Raw genomic sequence first — 12,289 nt, 5'->3', positions numbered from 1 at the left:
TTTGAAACATTATAAATGTCTTTACTGTCACTTGATTCATTTTATGCAGCCTTGCAGAATAAAAGTAGGCTATTACTTTATTTAATTTCTTTCCAAAAATAAATAAATCTTACTGACCCCAAACTTTTTAACTGTAGCGTATAATGTTACAAAAGCTTTCTATTTCAGATAAATGTTATTATTTTGAACAACGGTTTGTGTGTAATGTTTTTTTTTTGTATGACATTAAAATTATTTTTTGAATTAAATTGTTCTTAAATAAGTTAAGCAAAACTAATGTGTTTAATGTCTGAGAACCTTTATACTGCAGACACTGAAATGACATACACTGGTACAGTACAAATATTTTGAGTGTTCCTGATTTTCTATAAAGAACCACCATTGTCCCGTATTTTCCTTTTCTGAAGTTGGTGACCTGTAAATGCGAAAATTGCATTTACATTTTCTATTGGTTTTGCGTACGTAGCTTGTGTTCTTCCGACTTTGTAGAAAGTAACTAATATAGATTGAAATGTAGTGTAGTAACGGTATACATTTTATTTAGGAAAAGTAGTGGAGTAAAAGTGAAAGTCGACAGAAATATAATGACTCAAGTAAAGTGCAGATTCTCCCAAAAAATACTCAAGTACTGTAACAAAGTATTAATACCACTTCTCATTCGGACAAAAAACTTATGGCTGTTTACTTCAGAGAGGAATATTTTAGCTGTACATTACCTTGTTTTAATAGTGCTTTATATATCGATATAACACTTTATACATATATATATATATATATATATATATATGCAGAAAATGTGCTTTTGTTTTAAATTAACCTGTAGTATAGCCTACTTTATATAAGCCTAGATATGGTCTTGGTAGGCCTAATTAAACACGGCAATATGTGACATAGGCTCCATCATCCCTTAATAGCCCGCAGAGGAGTATGTTCAACACGCACCCTTTATCGTGTGTGAGAGACGCTCGTGGCTTTCAACCAACTTAACTGTAAAACCATTCGCGATGTTATTATACGGTCAGGGTTTCGCCAGTCAATTCACCCCAATATCGTCTGACTGCACAGACTTAAGCCTTGAGCATTCAAGCACGCATTTGGACTTCGCCAGTCACCCATTCCAAGTGCAGAGATAAAAGATGCTTTCAGTAACAAAGTGCAGACAATTTGCTTTTGTTTTAAATTATGCTGTAGTAGGCCCTATTTTACTTAATTTCCAAAGCGACCGGTCTACAACCCTGTATGTATGTATATGTAGCCTACTTGGTAATTAAATATTTTCAATGAAATATGGTAGGTAGGTTCATTGAAACTGATCATGAAGTTTTGTTCACAAATATAAAGACATATTTCAATATAGCCTACTTGAAAATGTAAATGTAAATTCAAAATAAAATGTAAAATATGCATTGGATACTATAGTAGGCTATTGTGCAATTTCACGCGAGATGTTTCCCGATGACAGCGAGTGATTTCCTGTTGGGGCACTATATACAGGATTGAAAAGAACCCCAGCTCTCTCTCTCTCTCATCAGTAGCCAAGCCAAAAGGTAAGTATCGTGCCGAATTGTGAATTTAAACATGATCATCTTTAAGTTTATTAATCCATATTTGTTTGTTTATCGACACAATGGGTTGATAGTGTAGGCCTACCAAAGTATCCTGTTGGAAAACTTTGCAACGTTTCTTTCTTTATGGCCATACATGGAAACTACTAGTTACTGAGGTTTTAATGTAATGAGATTAAGCATAAAATGAACCCAGATTCGTTTATCCCGTTTGTTTCAACACCTCTCCTACCTAAACACTAATTTGTTGTCTTGAAGGAATAATAAAAATGTAGGAACTAGCCTGCAGTTAGGCATTAACTGTACTTGTCTAACTTTAATGTTAAAAGTTGGCTAGGCCTATTCTGGTTTTAATGAGTCAAACTGGCCACGCGAGTGACTCTTTTAGGCGGCGCTCACATATCGCGCATAAAAACGCGTCGAAAACGCTAGGCGCGCCGCGTTCTCCTTTTTCCAAAGCGCTCGAGGTGGTTGCGCTTCGGAGGCGTCTGTCGTTGCTAACCTTGGTTCTTGTCACGTGACCTGCGGTGCGCTTGCGGCATTCTGAAAAGTTGAGATGTTTTTATCTCGATGCGGCGCGGACGCGCTTGGAAAAAACGAGCGCGTCGCACCGCGACCGCGTCGCTTCCATTATGAGCGCGCATACCGCGCGGCTACATTTGAAATAACGAACTTGCGCGCGCAAAAGACGCGATATGTGAGCAGGCCCTTAGGCTACCAATCTGTTTAGGTCTACTGTCATTTTAGGGAAAATCTCAAACTTCAGTAGTTCACACTAGTCACTTGACTTATTACAACTAAGATTCAGCCAGGCCTACCAGTGTGACTAGTATTTCAGTTTTGGCCATTCAAATCTACTCTACTTGGCACACATAGGCTAAAGTAGGCTATCGCACTGTCCTGTGGCCCATATTTTTCAGTATTTTGGCTACTCTTCCTGAAAATACAGTTTAAGTTATCTTAAAAGTTATATTTAGGCTCTGTCTGTCTTTAAACACAACAAGTGCATGTTGAGAACACATCTGTGATAGAAATTGAAGGTGTGATTGTCAATTGAAACATAACTACAGTAATATATGTGTCATTTTCATTTGCAGATATGACAAAAACTGTTAATTGCCCCACCTGCCAGGTTTCAAAACGCCTGCCGCGGAATACCTGCACAGCCTGTCTGTAGACTGTTCCCATTGAAGCCAAAACGAAAGGTTACCGCCAAATGGGCAGAATCTGTAAAGAAAAATAGAAACGTGAGCAGAATACTGAAGGCTGCTCAGCTGTCTGTAAGTCATTCCCACATGGACTATTGTTAGTATGACATAAAAGCTTGACCTTTTTGGAAAGCCGAGGGCCTGTAGTTTCTATTGTTTTTTCTTTCTACAGGTTACAGATATCTCTGAACTAACCATATTTTAGCCATGTAGGTCACTTGAAGTGTCTTAAAAACACAATTGTACCCTGACAACAAGCCTTGTGAAGCTGTTTATAAAAGAAGATCAATAAATAATAAAAATAAATTGTATTTTACAGAATTATGTGTAAAAGTATGCCCATGCACTTTGCTCAAGGTCCTTATCAAGACTCCAAATAGGAACTTAGGTTACCCAAAATGCATACTGGCAATAAAAGGCTCACTGCTTAAGAACCCCTTTGTGGGAAGTATAATTATCTCAAATGATGGGTAAAACAGTTCATGTAGAGTTTTTGAATTGCATGTCAGAGGTTCTCATATAGCCTAGAATCACAACACTAAATAGATAATAATTACACAGAAATCTCTATTTTTGCCATAGCATGGCTGTTTCAATGGGTTTGTATAAGATGGACTACACATCTTCACAACTTACTGGATAATCTATTTCTATGGATTCTTGTGGATATTTTAATACCCAATATGTATGGAATTACTTTTGTGCCAATAATAATGAACGTAACTTTTCAAGAAAGAAATGAAAATATAAATTGAAATTGAATAAAATATCTTTGAAACTGAAAAAGGATAAATCGCTGGCAATTTTTTTGACTTTGTTTTTAATACACTGCATGTTTTGCTAACTATTTCTCATATTTCTTTTGTTGATCTGAACTGACAAATGCGCTTCCAGAGTTTTCGTTTACGCTTCTGAAGTTTTCGTTCGCCGTTCTGACACATTTCTCTCGTGGGGGCAGGGCTAGTAGCAGTGTGTTCTCATTGGCTACTGAGTTTTTGATTGACAGCTTCTTCACCTGGAAGTGAAGACATCAGTGGTGTGTTTATGTGTGGATGTGAGCGTTTAAAATGCAAAAGATTTTTGTGAAATTGTTTTCAATTTTTGTTTTTTCCCCCCACATTTTGTGAAAAAATTTGAAAATTGCAAAAATGAGAAAATTTTAATGAAATATTTCTACCTCATTTATAACATTTGATATCAGCTCGATCTGTTTGACATAGGGTGTTGTGATGATTTGTAAACAACGAGTGTCAGGACGCAAGAATCAATCGTTTAATCTCAAATAGTGTCATAGTGCACAACAACCATCACTGCAACGTGTAGACTGACATGTTTCATGTCTACTACACGACAAGAATTTAGGAGTCAAAATCATAATCTGACACAGTGACTATAGTAGACAAAAAACATTGCGTAGTCTGAACCCAGCACACGAAAAAAACACCTTTAACTATCTGTTGTTCTTACTTGGATTACAGCTGACATCATCTCTTACAGCATTCTGCCTTGCTGCCCTGGTCGCCTTTCAAAAACCTTCAGGAAATTTTCATAGTGAAGGTCAAGCTGTGATAGAAATTTTGACTGTAGAGGAATGGTCGTGATTCGTTTGAACTCTGTATTCACCTGAAAGTAGAAAATTAACTTGAAAGTAGTTTCAACAATAAGCTATGCCTCATTACAAGACATATTCACCAAGTAGTAAACACCTGTCACAAACCTCAGTCACATCAAATAGAGCTGGCTATCTTATTAGGAAGTCGCTGATCATAGGAGCACAACGAAGAACTTCATGTCTTCTAAGTGCAAATGTTCTCTGCATTATAGTTTTAATAGTCTCTCTGTTTTTTTTTGTTTTTTTTTTAACATCAGAAAGGAGCTCTACTCTTGCAGTCTCCAGCATCTGGTCATTCTCTCCAATGGGGTAGGAAGGGCAGTAGTCCACTTCATCTCTCCTGGGTTTCTTGACATTGTAGGCAGGACTTTGTTTTCCATCTGGCTTGTGCTTTAAAGCATTTACAGTAACTTCAGGACATCCAAGTTTTTCGGAGATGTGTGCGATAGTTCGATAATTTGTACTTTAGACTCACTTTCCAGCCCCCATAGCCAGTGTCTGAGCCCCTCTCTGCTAAACATGAGCATGGGCAGTTTAAATTGACTGATACAGTACTTTTTGTACTGTAGGCTACAGTACAGATACTGTACAGTACTCTAGCCCAATGTTGTTTGGGGTGGCTGGGGGGAAATATGATCTAATCGAATACTGTAACCAAATGTAGATAAACAAGTCATATAATGATTGGGCTAACAGTTAAATCAAGACAACACAGCTGTATAATGTTATGGGCTCTCACTGAGCTCTTAAATGCTAGGCTGACTACGTCAGACTTCGTACTTCCGCTCAATTTCAGTTCGCTTCTGTAGTCATTCTGAGATAGCGACCGTTTTCCCCGTTTTCCTCCGGCCTCAAAACAGCCGGCCAATCAACGAACAGAGGGCGGGCTGAGAGCCGTGACGTAGACACTGATTGTACCGTGGATGCGTAGATTTACTTCACATAATCTGCAAAAGTTGTTCACAGCCGTGTTCACTCTGGTATTTCGCTCGATGGTTTGTTTTCGCATCATACATGTGTTTACAGTGGAAGTTAGATGCGGCTGAGCATGCGCATAACACACGCCATAACCAAACGTTATGTGATTGGCTTACGGGTAAGCGCCAGTACTGTATTATAAATAGTATTAGTATAGTATTAATAAAAAATTTTTTTTTTAAAAATCAGACTTACCACGAGTAGGCTATCCAGTATCCTGATAGCGACGATGACTAATGATAATGATATCATTCGTCTGTACTATTCCTTCTATAAGAAATCATCTCAACAATATAGTGTAGCAGCAAATAAATACAGATATAAACTTAATATCACTAAAATTAAATAGAAAGCTGCGATTACATACGCACACATCCACACATAAACATACCACTTACGTCTTCACTTCCAGGTGAAGAAGCTATCAATCAAAAACTCAGTAGCCAATGAGAACACACTGCTACTAGCCCTGCCCCCACGAGAGAAATGTGTCAGAACGGCAAACGAAAACTTCAGAAGCATAAATGAAAACTCTGGAAGCGCATTTGTAAGTTCAGATCAGCAATAGAAATATGAGAAATAGTTAGCAAAATATGAAGTGTATTAAAAACAAAGTTAAAAAATGTGCCTGCGATTTATTCTTTTTCAGTTTCAAAGATATTTTATTCAGTTTCAATTTATATTTTCCTTAGTTTCTTGAAAAGTTACGTTCATTATTATCGGCACAAAAGTAATTCCATAAATATGTTGCATCATATTGCTTAGGATATACGCAAGGGTTGGAGGGTATTTTTGATAACGTAAAGCCCTATGCATATTGTATATGAAGAAGATTGTCATTTATCTATTCCCAAGAGTCCAAGCTTTTAAATGGTGTATACTATGAGTATGCTACATAACAATAACTCAACAACATAGCCCTACTAGTCTATGATCAGAACCATGGACAGTGGCTATCTGATTAATCTTTGCTACCACTTCTGAACTACCCCAACATCTGAAGTAGGCCTATTAAGCAGCTTACACTAACAAATCAAAACAGAAACTATAGCCACAGAACTAAAGCCAATGAGTCAAGCACAGCAACTAATAGGGCCTACACAATATGGGGTGGTTTCCCGGACCAAGATTAAGCCTAGTCTTAGACTTTTTAAAACCATGACAGAGAAAGCACATTTCTGTTAATCTGATTTAAATGGCCATTTTAGTCTAAGACTTAGTCTAGTCCAGAATTTAATAGGCTAATTTCCTGGAGGAAGACTAGAGCAACTTCAGGACTAAATTGAGGCTTAAATTAAACCTACCAGGAGGCAGGTTTAACTTCAGATTAATTTCATTTGGAGGACACATGGATTACTTGGACTATGTCAATGATGATCAGCGCTTTCCACCAGCCAGGCAAGTTCTTGCAGACAGAAGTGACCCATTGCAACGTTTTGATGAAATAAGTTTTCGAGATCGTTTCCGCATGCATAAAGTAAATGCAGTGGATATAATTTCACTCTTAGAACCCAGGCTTTCATCTGTGACCCAAAGAGGACAGCCTATTCCAGTTTGTCTCCAGGTGCTCATAACTTTAAGGTTCTTGGCATGTGGCACCTTTCATCGAGAAACTGGGGATTTATGTGGTGTCAGTGAACCAACAGTATGTAAAGTCATTCACAGAGTGTGCAGGGCCATTTGTGAATTAAAAGCACATTACATAAACTTCCCTGATGCTAGAACCCAGGCTAACTACAAGGTACTATTCTATGAATATGGAAATTTCCCAGGAGTCATAGGTTGCATAGATGGAACCCATATTCCCATTAAGCGTCCCTCTACTCCAGGGGCCAGTTGCACCAACAGGGTGTACGCCTGGTCTTAAGGTAAGTAGGTCTTAACTCAGCATTCTAAGTCCGACCTAAAAGTTACGACCGTTGCACCATCCAGGCTTAAGTCCTCTTCTCGCTAAGACCGGGCGTAAATCTTACGCCTAGTCAGTAGCAGGCGTAAATTCAAAATCTAGGCATATAATAGCGTTAATAGCCGTTATCCGATAGATAATGTTTCTATAGTAACCACTTCGTAACCACATAAGTAAATACAGTAGTAAAGACATGGCGCGCCTTATACACAGACTTTACAATGAGCGGGCTTTTAGACGGGAGAGAGTTATTCGGGACAGAAGCAATCCATTGGACCTTTACAATGATGAGGAGCTGATAGAGAGGTTTCGATTCTGTCGGAGGGATATATATGAACTTGTTGAAGAGCTGTCACCCGACTTACAGTATGTATCGGACCACAACGCAGCATTGACACCAGCATTACAGCTATTAATAGCGCTACGTTTTTATGCAAATGGTGCGTTTCAAAACACTGTTGGAGATATGATTAATGTCCACAAATCCACCGCATGTCGGGCCATCCGCAGAGTGTCACTGGCACTGAGCCGCCGCCTTCCGCGATCTGCTCACCTCCCCACTGAGGCCGAGTCTGCGGTGATGAAACACCGATTCCGCCGGGCCTCTGGCATTCCTGGTATTGTGGGCTGCATCGATGGGACTCACGTCCGGATCCAGGCACCATCTGAGCATGAGTATCTGTATGTCAACCGCAAGGGATACCATTCAAAAAATGTGCAGATTGCTTGTGACGCCAATTATAAGATCTTTAATTTGGTGGCGAGATGGCCTGGATCTACCCATGACGCACGCATCCTCCGGGAGAGTGCGTTATACCAGGATTTCGAGGCTGGACGAGTAAACGGGCTCCTTCTCGGCGACAGTGGATACCCACTGAAACACTGGCTGATGACGCCTATAATTGCTCCGAGGACTGAGCAAGAACGACGGTATAACACCATCCACACCACCACTAGGTCACTCGTTGAGCGGTGCATCGGAGTCCTCAAGCGCAGGTAAAATCCTTTCCACAGTGTCTGTATCCCTATCCATGGTGCTGATGTAGTGCGGTCACTAGATCACTGAAAACTATATACATGGGCGGCGCTAGGGTGGGCTAGCAGTTGCTTCATATTTGTTAAAATATTTTAATGTTATTTTTTTATCTATGTTGATTATGAAAAGTGAACAGCACGAGTAAGATATATCAATATATCGAGAGACATGGAGCGGGTCAGACATGATTTTGTTTTGTAGAAAGCCTTTCTTTAAAGTGAATTTCGTTTTGGATAAATTGTATCTTAATTTTAATCAATTTTTCAGCATACAATTGCCTGTAGCCTATTTAATAAATAAGAAGTATATAGCAGACAATCATGGAGGCGCCCGCGCGGTCACTTGCACTGCACGTTAACGGGAGCGCGTCTCATCCTTTAAGTTAACGAAACTCAGTGTATGCCTCACACAGACATGAGAAATACATCAAATACACAAAGCTTGAAATGTCTTTAAACGAAATAATTCAAAACGAAAAAACATAGGCTACTCTCTGATTATGTAATCCATGTGCATTTCTCTGTATAGGCGCGTTCACTACGAATATGGCGATCGTCAAAAAATTTTTTTTAAAAAGTTGAATATTACATATTTAGTGGCCAAGTTTTGCTCATTTATTAATAGTAAAAAAGTGACACATTTAGGTTTTACAGTAATCATTGACTTTTTTTCTAGGTTTCATTGTCTTCATGGAGAGATGCGGATGCACCCTGAGCGAGTCTGCACCGTAATAGCAGCGTGCACTGTCCTCCACAACATCTGTGTCACCAAGATGATCCCTCTCCCTAGGCAACACCATCAGCCGGTGCCAGAGGAAGGTGTCGACCCTGTGGACCATGCAGGGCATGAAGATGTCGGTGGACGACTAGTCCGTACACGCATTATTAATGCTTTATAAATGTTAAAATATTTCTGCCAATTATCTGCAGGTTGTAAACCATAAAAATAAGCCACAAAGAAAGTCCAGTAGGTCTATAATAAACTTTTTTTTTAATTTACATATATAATTGTCATTGATTCATTGTACACAATTTGCCATTAGGTTTATTTACAGAAATACAAAAGACCGCACATCCTCTTCAGAAATAGGCGAAGATGACCTGTTTATCTGTTGTTGGAGCAACTGTATTTCTAAACATATTTTTTGTTTTTCAAGTTCCAACTTTTCCTGCTCGGTCTGTAATTTTTTTGTTTCAATCTCCACAACAATTTCCACAACAATTTCCTTCTCAAGAAGTGTCTGCTGCAGATTATCCAGCCTCCTCATCCGTTTCACCGGCGGTGCACCGCTGCTGTGTTCGTGAGAACTTTGTGGAGTGACTGGGTCCTCCATCGAGTCTAAAAAAATACAGATAATCTGTCATAGGCCTATTGTTATCTGACAACTACTAAAACTGTTATTCTAGGCTACTCTAATATATAGGCTACACACCTTCACAATTCACACTCTCGCTTGAGTGATCAACATCCATCTCTGGAGAGACAGAGGTTTCTTCCATGTCGGTACCGCCACTTTCCGCACCGACCAAACCAATAAAAGCCGGGGAATCCTCTCCAAAGATATCCACAATTATGATACTGTACACGGAAGTTTTTGGGGGAGGACCCCCGCCGGTCGGGTGGTGTTTTTTTGCAGACAAATCTTTTTTTGCTTTGCTCAGGAGGTCTTTCCACTTTTTTCTTATATCGCTCTCAGTCCGAAGGCAGCCGGAGTCAGAGCAATCGTTAATCGCCTCTGTTATCTGTCTCCATGTTGTTTGTTTTTTCTTGTTTGTTATTGTATTTGATTGCTTGGCAGTCAGTGTGTGTCTGTGCTGACTGTACTGCTCTATTAACTTTCGTATTTCAATGTCGGTGAAATTTCCTTTTCTTTTTCTTTGCTCCTCCATTGATACGGCTAACGTTACAAGTTAACCAAACAGCGGAAGATAGTTTACAGCGTAACCTAGCAACGCGCGCTGCTGGTCAACAACACATGAACGCGCAACGCTAAGACCAGGCGTAGTTAAGCCTAGGCTTAAGTTTGGTTGGTGCAACAGACGTTAGGTCAACTCTAAAGACTGGTCTTAACTAAGACCTACTTAGCAGTTAGGACCAGGCTTAGTAAAGCCCTGTTGGTGCAACTGGCTCCAGATGCTGAGGAATACAGGAACTGAAAGAACAGGTTTTCCATAAATGTCCAAGGTGTATGCACTCCCCAGTTAGAGTTTTCAAACATTGTTGCACGGTGGAGAGGTGCAACTCATGATTCCTGAATTTTCCTCAACTCATCTCTGTATACTCAATTTGAAAGAAGAGATCATAATGGAATTTTGCTTGGTGACAGTGGGTATGCTCAGAAGGATTTCTTGTTTACGCCATACTTGCACCCAACAACAGCTGAACAACTGCGCTACAACCAGGCTCATATGCGCACAAGGGGTTTAGTCGAGCGCATGTTTGGTGTTTGGAAGAGTCGTTTTCAGTGCCTTAGGAAAACACTCAGATTCAAACCAAGTAGATGCTGCACTGTCATCATTGCAACAGCTGTTCTTCACAACTACCTATAAAAGCAGGGATGCCCAGATCCCCCAATAGAAGAGGATGACAATCCAGATGTGCCACCATTTACAACAAACCACAGAGAAGGACTTGCATACAGGGATGCTTTTGCATTGTGCCACTTTAAATAGATCTTTTTACATTATTTAACTTTCAACCCTCTGTTCAGATCTGATACATGTAATAATAAAACCAAATATTTGTTAAAAGTGTACAACTTTTTGGTCTGGTATGTTACTGAAACCACCACAACATCCATCTTTTCTTAATAAAACAATATTTATTTCACAGATTCATGTACTGATGTGACATTTGAGCCTGTTGCATCTCTCTCTCCTTCATCTTTATCTCCAGTTCTACTTGTAGTATCTTCATCTTCATTTCATGGTCCTCCTTAAGATACTTCAATTTATGTTCATGAAAATCATTAGCCAACTTTTCATGAACAGTGAGTCTTTTCTTCTGGTTACCAGTACTGGCAGACATTGCCACCCTTGCTTCTGAGGATGTGGAGGGTAAGCTGCTTTCCAATTCTTCAGTTCTGTTTTGACCTTCTCCTTGAAACATGAATAGTTAATATATGGTAATAAATAAATACAGATTAAATGGGAAAATGTTTCACATCATATGACAGAAGCAAATAGAAGTATGAGAGGAGAGAAACAAAAGCCAAAATCAAATTCAAATACTTAATATAGGTGCATGTGATCCATCATCTGAACTGTCCAGATGGTCATCATCTGGTATATTCTCCAAAGGTTGCTGATTCTCCAGTATTCCTGTCAGTAACTCATCCAACACATCACAGTCTTTATTTGCAGGTCCTCCGCCAGTCTTAAACCTCTCTGTTACGTCAGAAACGAGGACACAATATGCAAGTAAAAAGCTCTTTATTAATAATCAGTAATGATGATGATGATGAATAATCCGGGTGATACAGGCGGTGGCGCAGGGACTTCGATGGTCAGACACGGAGTGATGGATGAAGTGCAGCGTGCTCCGATGAGTGATGACGGGATCCAGACATGAAACGTAATCCAACAAGACGCGAAACCGGAACACAGGAACTCAAGACGGGACACGAGGCACGGGAACAGGATCAGACAACACAGAGACTTCATGCAACGATCTGACAAAGGAGATGAGAAAGTGGTGAGCATTTATAGGAGATGAGATGAGTGGCAGCTGGTGATGATGAGTGATTGCAGCTGGATACTGATCAACAGCAACGATCCGGACACACCCACTCACACACATGTAAACAACAAAGCACGAGACTAGAGAGAGACATTGGATCTATGAACCGTGACACTCTCTCTTTGAGCTTCAGCAACAGGTTTTTTTTAGGTTTATTTTGATATTTTTCCACAACACCTGTATTAAATAACTATTATAAATACAACAGTGATTTTAAAAAGCCATAATAAAACTAATGATTCTTAC

At 39.5% G+C, this 12,289-nt stretch overlaps 1 protein-coding gene and 1 pseudogene across 2 annotated transcripts in view; both read left to right on the top strand.

Annotated features, from left to right (window-relative positions):
- The window catches only part of LOC311081977 (uncharacterized protein), a 70,270-nt gene that overhangs the window by 15,265 nt on the left and 42,716 nt on the right, over positions 1-12,289 (top strand). The gene's annotated exons all lie outside the window — the stretch shown is intronic.
- Positions 6,712-10,977, top strand: LOC311081416 (putative nuclease HARBI1; annotated as a pseudogene). Its single transcript has 2 exons — positions 6,712-7,198; positions 10,439-10,977. The product of its transcript is annotated as a putative nuclease HARBI1 (transcript).

This window comes from Abramis brama (genome assembly GCF_963993115.1).
Source record: "Abramis brama genome assembly, chromosome: 4".
NCBI lineage: Eukaryota > Metazoa > Chordata > Actinopteri > Cypriniformes > Leuciscidae > Abramis > Abramis brama.
The sequence above is the reverse complement of the archived record's forward strand: the minus strand, read 5'-3'. Positions and strand labels throughout refer to the sequence as shown.